The sequence below is a fragment of the Osmerus eperlanus genome, chromosome 17 (assembly GCF_963692335.1).
Source record: "Osmerus eperlanus chromosome 17, fOsmEpe2.1, whole genome shotgun sequence".
Classification (NCBI taxonomy): Eukaryota; Metazoa; Chordata; class Actinopteri; order Osmeriformes; family Osmeridae; genus Osmerus; species Osmerus eperlanus.
In genome coordinates this window covers 13,510,675-13,521,273 of record NC_085034.1, presented here as the reverse complement: position 1 = coordinate 13,521,273, position 10,599 = coordinate 13,510,675, and the positions used below count along the sequence as shown (strand labels likewise).

Below are 10,599 nucleotides of genomic sequence, written 5' to 3'. Positions count from 1 at the left end.
TTCCGACCAATTCAGCCAAGTGACATCCCAGCCTGACCTGGAAGAAGATACATGGATTGAAATAAAATGTCCAACAAAGAAAGATCCGGAGAAGACAGTGGCTGCTAAAGTCCTACTATTTGGAGGTAAGTTTGGAGTTTACCAATTAACATTCGCTACTTCCCCATTTTTTGTTGTTGCAGCTATTAGCTAATGTTAACTGTATTTGTGTCATTTGAAGGAAGAAGCTTATCTTGAAACTTTTTTTTACTACTTTTTATATCAGATTCATACAAAGAACTCATCGCAAAGAAGAATTTATTCATTCTGGGCAATGATATATGGGGCAAGGAGGAAAGCAGGGGTGTGCGCATGCAAAAAAATGCGGGAGACCGACAATGAGGTGGCTAAAAAGCCTGTGCTGGTGAGTCGTTTTAGCTCTACATTTGAACGGTAGCCTAACGCATGCTGTCATGCTAGCTCTAATATTAACGTTAGCTAGTTAGCTCTAAACGTCCAGCTGCTTTTGTAAGGCAGAGGGCTTGATATGCCCTACATGAAAAATCGTACTCAAGTAAAATACATAAGTAGGGCCTACTATCTGCAAATTGTTGTTAAAGTAGCTATTAAAGTAGCTAATGTAGAAAGTCAGGGGTCCCGTTATCGTCCATCCAACCACTTTCAATGGAGTGGAGAAATGTCAAGTTTGACGCTGCGGAAGGCAGATGCTGCGGTTTGAGAGCGTATTTAAATACTCATATCTCAAAGTAAGAAGCTGAAATATGGTGTGTGGCTATATAAGGTATTTACTGTACAGTACATATCGATAAGTTATATCTTTCGTTGCGGCTGCATATCTACTTTAAGATCTTCTGGAACGTTGGCAAGTTTAATGGACGATAATGGAACCGCTTACTCTACATTGTTTGGTTACACACTTATAACAGGGTTTCCCGCAGCACTTTGCAGTTCTGGCGTCCGCCTTAAAAACAGGCTTGCCGCCTTGACTACGTTGTTTTTTAATCAAGGTTATTCGCCGTATTTCCGCCAGTTTTCTCACCCAAATCTCAACCTACCACCATGACTAACACATTTTCTGCGTGAAACCCTGAATATCATATGAAAATATTAGACGTTTACTGTATTACTGAAGCATCACTGTGTAAGCCACATGTTACTGTTGTTGCTGTTGAAGGTGGAGTTAGTTGGACTACTTTTATATAAAGTTGTAACACACATTTGGGCAGGCAAAGCAAACCAAGATTAAAGAGGCAGCCAGGGACCAGGTATTACAAAACCTAAAGACTGCCCTGTCTCAGAAGAGGGCCCTAGCCATACAAGATCACCACACCAGTTCTGAGGATGAATCTCCACAACGTTTTCATAGTGTAAGGCATGCTTTTTTTCCTAAGCAGCTGGCTACATTGCTACACAACACCAAAAACCTGTGGTGTTTCCAAAACTACAAAGTGCTTAATTAACATGTCTTGATTTGAAAGTAATAGGACAATCTACATTTTACTCATTGTTAGTTATTAGGGTAGTTTGTCCCCCTTAATTCTTTAAACCGGTCAACCACAGTTCATAATAGTTAATGACAACATCAACTGATGTGACACGTACTTGTTTATTATAAATATTGTCTAGTACCACTCAAATTTCAGAATTTTTTGGATATTGCTAACTATTTTTCTACTGTTACCATATACACGTCCAGGCAAAGCATGCAAAGAAGACAGCCAGACGTGTTGTGTTACCTCAGGCATCCAATCCAAATCATCTCACCAGTTCTGATGACTCCACATACATAGGGAGTCCACAACGTCTTAACTTTGTAAGTCATGCTTTTATCTTTGCTGTTTGTATCTCTGACACAAATTCTTTCTCTTTTTAATTGCTTTAATGTTCTATTCTTTTTTACTTCTTTTAATGTTTCAGGGCAACGACTTGGAGTTCGGTTTATCCTCCACTCAGAAAATGGTGAGTTCATTCATTACATAAAATGACACAATTGTCACATAATCACAAAAGTACTTCACTCAAGCCATAATTCAACCTCACCTGTTGTCTCCAATGTAATGTTGTCACTCTTACAGAATTTAGATTATTTTCATTGTAAAGATTTGCATCACTTTTACAATGCAACTTTTATAATGCAATTTTACAACCTTGAAGATGTTATGTTGAAAACATCTTATGAATCATCAGTCCTACGGTAGGAAACATGTTTTAAATGACAATGTAAATGTTTGTTAATGCGACTTTAATCAAATATTTTTGTCCAAAATGCCTGATATTACATTCTTCATTGTAGCAGCTGATGGATGATAATAGTCATGGCGTGGCACCCCGAGTGGATGAAATCATGGCATCCCTTCGTGGTAGGTGTTCAGATTGGGATTGAAGGGGTTGACATTTCAAAACACTGTTCATTAAACTAAGATTCATGGTGTTTCCGTATAAGGCATGATTGCACTGTACTGAACCTAAGTATCATTATCCATCTACTACTGGCCAGCTTTTATATTTAATCCATTTGTTCTGTTTTTCAAATTATCATCACATTCACCTAGACCTCCCGGAAATGATTAAATTAATGAAGGAGTGTGTGGAGTGTGTCAAGGCATTAATGCCCTTGGCCGGGGGCACCCCTTCATCTGCGATGTCATCGTCATCTCTTTCTGTGGAAAGTGACATTGAAATGGTATGTTACAATTAAGGGATGAATGTATATGTTTATTACTTAACAGCCATAGTTCATTCATGGATGTTTCGAATGCAAAATTTGCACAAAGTAACTTTTGTCTAGAGTTTTTGGTAAAATGTGTCAGTAATAAATGATAAATTTAAAAGGTTACATGTGTTATACAATTATCTTGCTGTAAGTGGGAACCTTCAAACCACTGGTCAAATCACTCGATAGTGGGATATACAGACTACCAAGTGTTTTCCAAAGTAAAGATTGCTTTAAGCACATTATTATTTGTATAATGTTTATTCATTTCTTAAGGGTATCTCCCAACTATATATTCATTTGTTCAATTGATTCTCTCTTTCCCCCTCCCTCTCTTTCATACAGCACCACTTGGCTGGCAGCACAGTGACAGTTTCAAAGAGGGCCTTCCTGCGGCTAAGCCGAACTCGCATGACCATTTTTGCCCAGGAGCTGGTTGTCCTGGTGTTCACAAAAGAGGTCCTTGCACAGTCCACTCTGACTGGGAAGTCTGGGAAAGGGGGTGCGCCAAAAGGACAGCTGGACGTTGACAAAGTGCGGGCCATAACAGGTAAATGACCTGTTAAGAAAATCTTTCTCAAAAAGTGCACAAAGTCGTGGGGTTCAGTTTTGTGATGGAGAGTTTATTAAACATTTCCAAAGTTTGTAGTTCCGGAGCTGGTCTGATCTCAGTCACACAAGACCTAAAATTAAGAATCGGCCACGTACATTCTCGGTCCGTGGCTTTTATACACAGTCAGACAGGCTTCAAGTTTCTTCATAAGACAATACAAGATGCCACCCATCACACCTCGCGCATCCGTTCATCAGATAACAGGATGCTGTTGTTAGTATAACTTTAGGCATGGGGGGTTGTAGACCCTGTTCTTATCTAAACACAATCCAGAGAAGTGTCAAAAATCCAAATCTCGTGACAATATGCTCCCCCCTAAATAACCTAAACAGAGAAGCCCTACAACGTTTATGGCTTTACCCCTAGAATGACGTGTAGAAGCAAGTAATCTAAACTTTCTCATGAGGCTATCATCCTGTTAGTTTCTACTCTGTCAATCTTGTCTTTGACTTATAAAGTTTAATATAAAGTAACATGAATGGGTTCTTAATAGAAGAAAATATTCTATTTAACAGAATTCAAAACAGTCCTCTTTTTTTAGCTTGTATAACAGACATATTACCGACTTTTCTTGAGTATTGCATGAGTATACATATAGTCTACTGACAAAGCTTCTGTGATTTTTTTTTAAGCAGCAGCAAGTTTTTGTAGCAAACCACCAGTAATTGTTAAATATATGTTTATGTACTGGTGGCAATATTTGCATGCCATACTGATACAATTACTCACTGCAAGACAGTCTAATGTAGTAAAAATATAAGAAAATGTTGACCTTACCTCTTGTCTGTTTTGCAGATGCTGTTCTTCTGGAGTTTCCTCAGACTAGTGCCTCTGATGTGCGGGCGGCCATCAGACGCAAGTGTAATAATGAGCAGTTCAGCCCGAAAAAAAAGTAAAATGTAGTACCTGTTTCTTACGTTGCGTGTCTACTACAGTGGAGCGGGCGATGCATTGGCGTTGGCTTCCAATTCATTTTCAATGAAAGCGGGCGTTGACGCTCCCACAATGCTCTACGCGAGCGTCAACGCCCGATTTCATTGAAAAAGAATTAGAAGCCAACGCATCGCCCACTCCGCTGTAGTGGACACGCAGGGTGGTACAATGAACAGGAATGTTGTTATTTTATTGTGTTTCTCACTGTTATAAGGAATGAGAAATGTCAGTTTGTGTCAAATATGTTAAAAGCTGTATTGTGAAAATTGTTAAAAAGGAAAATGTTCATAAACTTTTCATATATTTAAGGATATAGTACAATTCATTGTTAATGTATTTGCAATGTAGCCTACTATTGAAAATGTTAATACATTTGAAATAAAAAGTTTTTTTCACCTGGAAAGTGCATTCAGCATAGGAAAGTCCCTTCATTTATTCACCCAGGAAAGAAAAAAAATGCATCGTATACTAAATTTTAGCATACTTGAGTATACTTTAAGATTTAGTAATCATCGGTATACTTCAAGTTATTGCATGATTAGTTAATTTGAAGTGTGCTATTTTGGAACAACTAAATTTGTATTTAATATATTTTAGTAGAAATGAAATTGTACTTGAGCACAATTTAGAGTGTATTAAGTGTACTTTTATATACTAAAGTGGAACAACTTATAGTATACTTAGTACACTAAGTATATGGCTATGTGCATATACTTAAAGTATACTAGAAGTTGATCCACTTTAGTATATAAAAGTACACTTAATACACTCTAAATTGTGCTTAAGTACAATTTAATTACAACTTCAAGTATACTTAATACACTTAAAGTATATGGCTATGTGCATATACTTGAAATGTACTAAGTATACTTGAAGTTGTTCCACTTCAGTGCATAATAGTGCACTTAATATACTTTAAATTGTGCTTAAGTACAATTTAATTACAGCTTCAAGTATACTTAATACACTTAAAGTATATGGCTATGTGCATATACTTAAAGTTTACTAAGTATACTTGAAGTTGTTCCACTTTAGCACGTAAAAGTGCACTTAATATACTTTAAATTGTGCTTTAGTACAATTTAATTACAACTTAAATATATTAAGTACAAAATAAGTTGTTCCAAAATAGCACACTTCAAATTAACTTATCATTCAATAACTTGAAGTATACTGATGATTAATCACTCTTCAAGTATACTTAAGTATGCTAAGATTTAGTATACTTAGTTTTTTTTTTTTTTTACCTGGGTTATAATGCGGGCAGCTGAATTATGGACCAGTTGAAGTTTATGGAGGGATTTGTGAGGGAGGCCAAAAAGGAGGGAGTTGCAATAATCTAAACGGGAGGTGACGAGACTGTGTACAAGAATGGTGGCAGTGTGGGGAGTAAGGGAGGGGCGGAGATGGTTGACACGGTTGATGTAACTTCATGAATTTCGTTTTTTTAATGTGTTTGCTTAGAATGTAGTGTTTTGGTGCGTGGTAATTGTCATTGTTGTGCTTGTTTACCATTGTAACCATGAGTTAAATGACTTATGTTTGATAAGAAGAGCTGGATTATTACAATGTGAGTGCATGTGCAGTAATTAGCTTCTTTCATCTCATAATCTGCAGTGTCACTTGGCGACGGACGCCATTCTCGTCAAGTCACGCAAGATCGGCGGCGTTTGAGGTGCCCCTAAACATTTAAATATATTAATAAATCCTAGTAAATGGACCTTTATTAAGTTTACTTCTTGATGTACTTACATTAATTGAAAGTGCACTTGAAAGTGTTCAAAAGTATACATTGAGGTACTTTAGGAAGTATACTTCATGAACTGAAAGTGCACTACATAGGTTACTTTAGAGTATTCAAAGGTATATTTTGAGGTACTTTACGAAGTATACTTCATAAACTAAAAGTGCACTACACAAGCTACTTTACAGTATTCAAAAGTAAACTTCAAGTACACTACAAGTGTACTTTAAAATGTACTAAATGACCTAAAAAGTGGGCCAATTCACTTTACTTATTACAAAATAGTATAAAAATAAGTACACTGCTAGTATAATGCCCGTTGGGAGCAGAAGCAACACAACGCACAGGTGTTACACCTGGTGAGACGCAGGAGGTGCCAGGCCCGGAGTCACCCCATAGTGCCCAGAACCTCCTAGTGTTGCAAACTAATCCCTCAAGAATCAAGTCTGACAGGAGGTGGATAAAAATGGCCTGCAGCTAGCATGACCTCACTCTGGAAGCAGTTCGATGATGATGTCGACCAAATTCTGGAGGCAATGGCGAAAGGAGAGGCCGACAGGAAGCTACAAGCTATGACAACAATCATTGTCAGCATTGCAGCTGAACAGTTTGGTGAGGCGGAGAAGAAAAGCTCCTTAAACAATCAAAGAGCTGTAAGGATCCACAACATCAGGCAGGAGATGAAAGCGCTGAAATCCCAGTACAAGGCATCAGGACAAGAGGAACGCACTGGCTTGGCCCAGCTAATGAGCATCCTTTGGAAAAACAGAGTTCTCCGCCGGGCTGAGTGGCATCGGAGGCAGCGGCGTGAGAGGGCTCGTAAACGTGCCGCTTTCATCACTAACTCCTTCAAGTTCACTAAGGATTTGCTGGGGCAGAAGTGCAGTGGCAAACTGTCCTCCTCGCAGTTCGACATAGAATCTGAAGCAGACGTACAAGAACCCGCAAAAGAGCAGGAGTTAGGGGAGTGTAACAACCTCATGGAACCCCCTGAACCAGAAGTGCAGTTCGACATGTCGGAGCTGCAGCTAAAGGAAGTCAGGGAGGTTGTCCGCAAAGCAAGGGAAAACTCTGCTCCAGGACCAAGTGGCACTTCATACAAAGTGTATAAGAACTGTCCCAAACTCCTGCTGCGTCTGTGGAAAATCCTGCGAGTCTTCTGGAGAAGGGGGAGGATCCCTGAACAATGGAGAGTGGCTGAAGGGGTATGGATCCCGAAGGAGGAAAACTCCACTCAGCTACATTTACATTTAGCAGACGCTCTTATCCAGAGCGACTTACAGTAAGTACAGGGACATTCTCCCGAAGGCAAGTAGGGTGAAGTGCCTTGCCCAAGGACACAACGTCATTTGGCACGGCCGGGAATCGAACTGGCAACCTTCAGATTACTAGCGTTACTAGCCCGCTTCCCTAACCGCTCAGCCACCTGACTCCCTGCTGACTCCCAGCTAGACCAGTTCCATATCATCTCCCTGCTGTGTGTTGAGGCAAAGGTTTTCTTCAGTGCTGTTTCCAAACGGCTGTGTACCTACCTGGCAAAGAACACCTACATTGACACATCTCTCCAGAAAGGCGGCATTTCAGGAATGTCAGGTTGTCTGGAGCATACCGGTGTGGTGACACAGCTCATTCGGGAGGCCAGAGAGAACAAGGGCAACAAAAGTGTTGTGGCTTGACCTGGCAAATCCATTCGGTTCCATTCTACACAAGCTGGTTCAGCTCACTTTGACGAAACATCATGTACCCAGCAGGTGTAGAGACCTCATCGCTGATTATTACAGCAATTTCAGGATGAGGGTCTCTTCAGGAGCAATAACATCCAGTTGGCACAAGGTGGAGATCGGTATCATCACAGGGTGTACTATCTCTGTGACATTGTTCTCCCTAGCCATGAACATGCTCACTAAGTCTGCTGAGCCAGAGTGCCCTGCACTAATTCCGGACAACGGCAAACACCCATCAGGGCATTCATGGACAACCTCACAGTCACAACAGAATCAGTCCCAGGCTGCCGGTGGATTCTGAAGGGACTCCAGATCAATGGTGCTGAGGAAAGGAAAGGCGGAGGACAAGTTCCGGTTTAACATCACAGGCACAGCCATTCCAACTATCACAGAAAAGCCAGTCAATAGCTTGGGCAAGGTTTTTGACTGCTCTCTGAGAGACACAACATCTATCCAGTCGACCTGCACTGAGTTGTATGGCTGGCTGAAATCCGTGGACAAGTCAGGCCTACCTGGGAAGTTTAAAGCCTGGGTCTACCAACATGGCATTCTTCCCAGGATCCTGTAGCCCCTCCTTGTCTATGTGGTCCCTATCTCAACAGTTGAGACCTTAGAGAGGAGGGTCAGCAACCACCTCCGGAGATGGCTTGGGAGCCTGGCCAAGGAGCCTGAGCAGCATTGCACTCTACGGGAACACCAACAAACTGCAAGGGGGGAAGGAAGGGCGACGACTTGTTCAGGAGGAGGTGAGAGCAGCAGTGGAGGAGATGAGAACCTGCAAGGCAGTGGGAATGAAGCAACAGGGAGCTTGGACGAGATGGGAGAATGCGGTTGAAAGGAAAGTGACCTGGGCTGAGCTTTGGAAAGCCGAGCCACAACGTATCAAATTCCTCATCCAGGTAGTGTATGACGTGCTTCCAAGCCCGTCAAATATCCACACATGGGGCATAGCAGAGACACCAGCATGCCCACTGCGTTCCAAGCGAGGAACCCTGGAACACATCCTCAGTTGCTGTACAAGGGCACTTGGAGATGGTTGGTACAGGTGGACTTGACCATTGCTGAAGCCATCAGCGCAGGACTGGTGTGGGCAAAGCAGTTCCAACCCTCCAAGAAAACCATTGCCTTTGTCAGAGCTGGGGACAAGCCAACTCCTGCCAGAAGCCCGTTCCTTGGTCAGAGCCTTCAGTAGTTTAGGCATCGAGGGAGAGAGAAAGAGGAGAGCCATCCGCAGTACCACCAATGCGGCAGAGAGAGCCTCAAGATGGCTGTGGCTCAAAAGAGGGGAGCAATGGAGTCATGGTAGCTAGCTAGGTATCTGGACACAAGCTGAGGTCTGATCAGCCCCGGCTGGGTCACCTGGAGGAGCGCGTATGATGTTGAAAGACCCAAAACATCCAATGATTCCAGGAACTTCACTGAAGATGTGTCCAGATTAGGCATCAGTAGATGTATGTACACAGTGTAAGTACCATGATAATAGTATACTTTTAATTATAGTATAGTATACAAATTAAACTTGAAGTATACTTCTTTTTCGTAAGGGGTTTCATGTTTGCCGTTGTTATCAGATTGGAATGTATCGCAGTTTCTTAAAACCATGGGTTGTTTGTCTTCCTGGATCTCTTCATCTTGGCAAAGCCAATTGGCCAACAGTTTTGTCAAGTTTTGTAGGCCTATTTGCAGATTAAATGAGAAAACTGTACAGTCATGTTTAGGGATGGGCAGTATTTATGATATATCTCATATATATATACATATGTATTTCAAATACGTATTTCAAATACAAAATCGGATTTTGTAATTTGTATTTGATAGGTTTGATGGATATAGCTTCATATTTTGTATAAAAATACTTGTTTTGTATTTTGCATAAAAAAAATACTGTAAAATACTTTGTGACAAGTCTTCATGACGACAGCGTAAAAACTAGTGGTGGGCCGTTATCGGCGTTAATGCGCTGCGACTCTTATCGGCGATAAAAAAAAATATCGCCGTTGATCTATTCTCAAAGTTGGGTTGGGAGCTGGGTCTATACTATGCAAGCTATGATGACTTTCACCTTGATATTTTAGCACGGATGTATACCTAGCCGAATTGCACTGTAGGGGGCGAGAACGAGTCTTCGTGCCTTCGAACCTGTGTGTATGCCTTGTGTATGAAATGATCACATCAAACGTGACGTGCTAACATGGATGCAGCTATGAAACCGCCTGGTTTGCTTCAGGGAAAATGTATTTTTAAGAAGCTTCCCAATGGAAACCTCGACAAGACTAAGGTTGTTTGCACCTTGTGCTATGCGGAATTAGTTTACTGTCGGAGTTCTTCCAGTCTTAAATACCACCTAAACGCAAAGCATCCCTTAGCTACTGCGGAAGATGCCGGGCCAAGCACTGATGTAGCGCAGTCGTCGTTAAACTACGATGTTTGAGTGCAACAGAGGCAAGCCCGTCAGCACAGCTCTATCAGCCAAGCTAACTAATCTAATAAACAGTTAATAAACACAAGTAGGGCCTACATTTTATTGAACATAATTTATTTTCATCACCAATTATCATAGTAGAACAGCTTTCTCAAGCAGTTTGTGATGCATTTTGGAAACAGGAGATGAGCTCCTGGTCTAATGCGCCACCTGGCTTGAGAAACCCGTTCGCAAAGACTTACTTTTAGTCATTATTTGGGTAGCACACATATTCTGAATGCCTTCGGGGGAATTCAAATGAGCCATTTTAATCTAGATTAATCTAGATTAATGCCAAGATTACAGTGAGATTAATCTAGATTTAAAAAATTAATCTATGCCCACCACTAGTAAAAACAATGTTCACAGTTCCTGTGATGAAGTCAGTGATGCGCACACACACACGCACAA

The 10,599-nt window shown here is 41.0% G+C and overlaps 1 pseudogene; it reads left to right on the top strand.

Moving 5' to 3' along the window:
* The first annotated feature begins 5,665 nt into the window (after positions 1–5,665).
* On the top strand, positions 5,666–8,919 carry LOC134038112 (uncharacterized; annotated as a pseudogene).
* Positions 8,920–10,599: the final 1,680 nt, after the last annotated feature.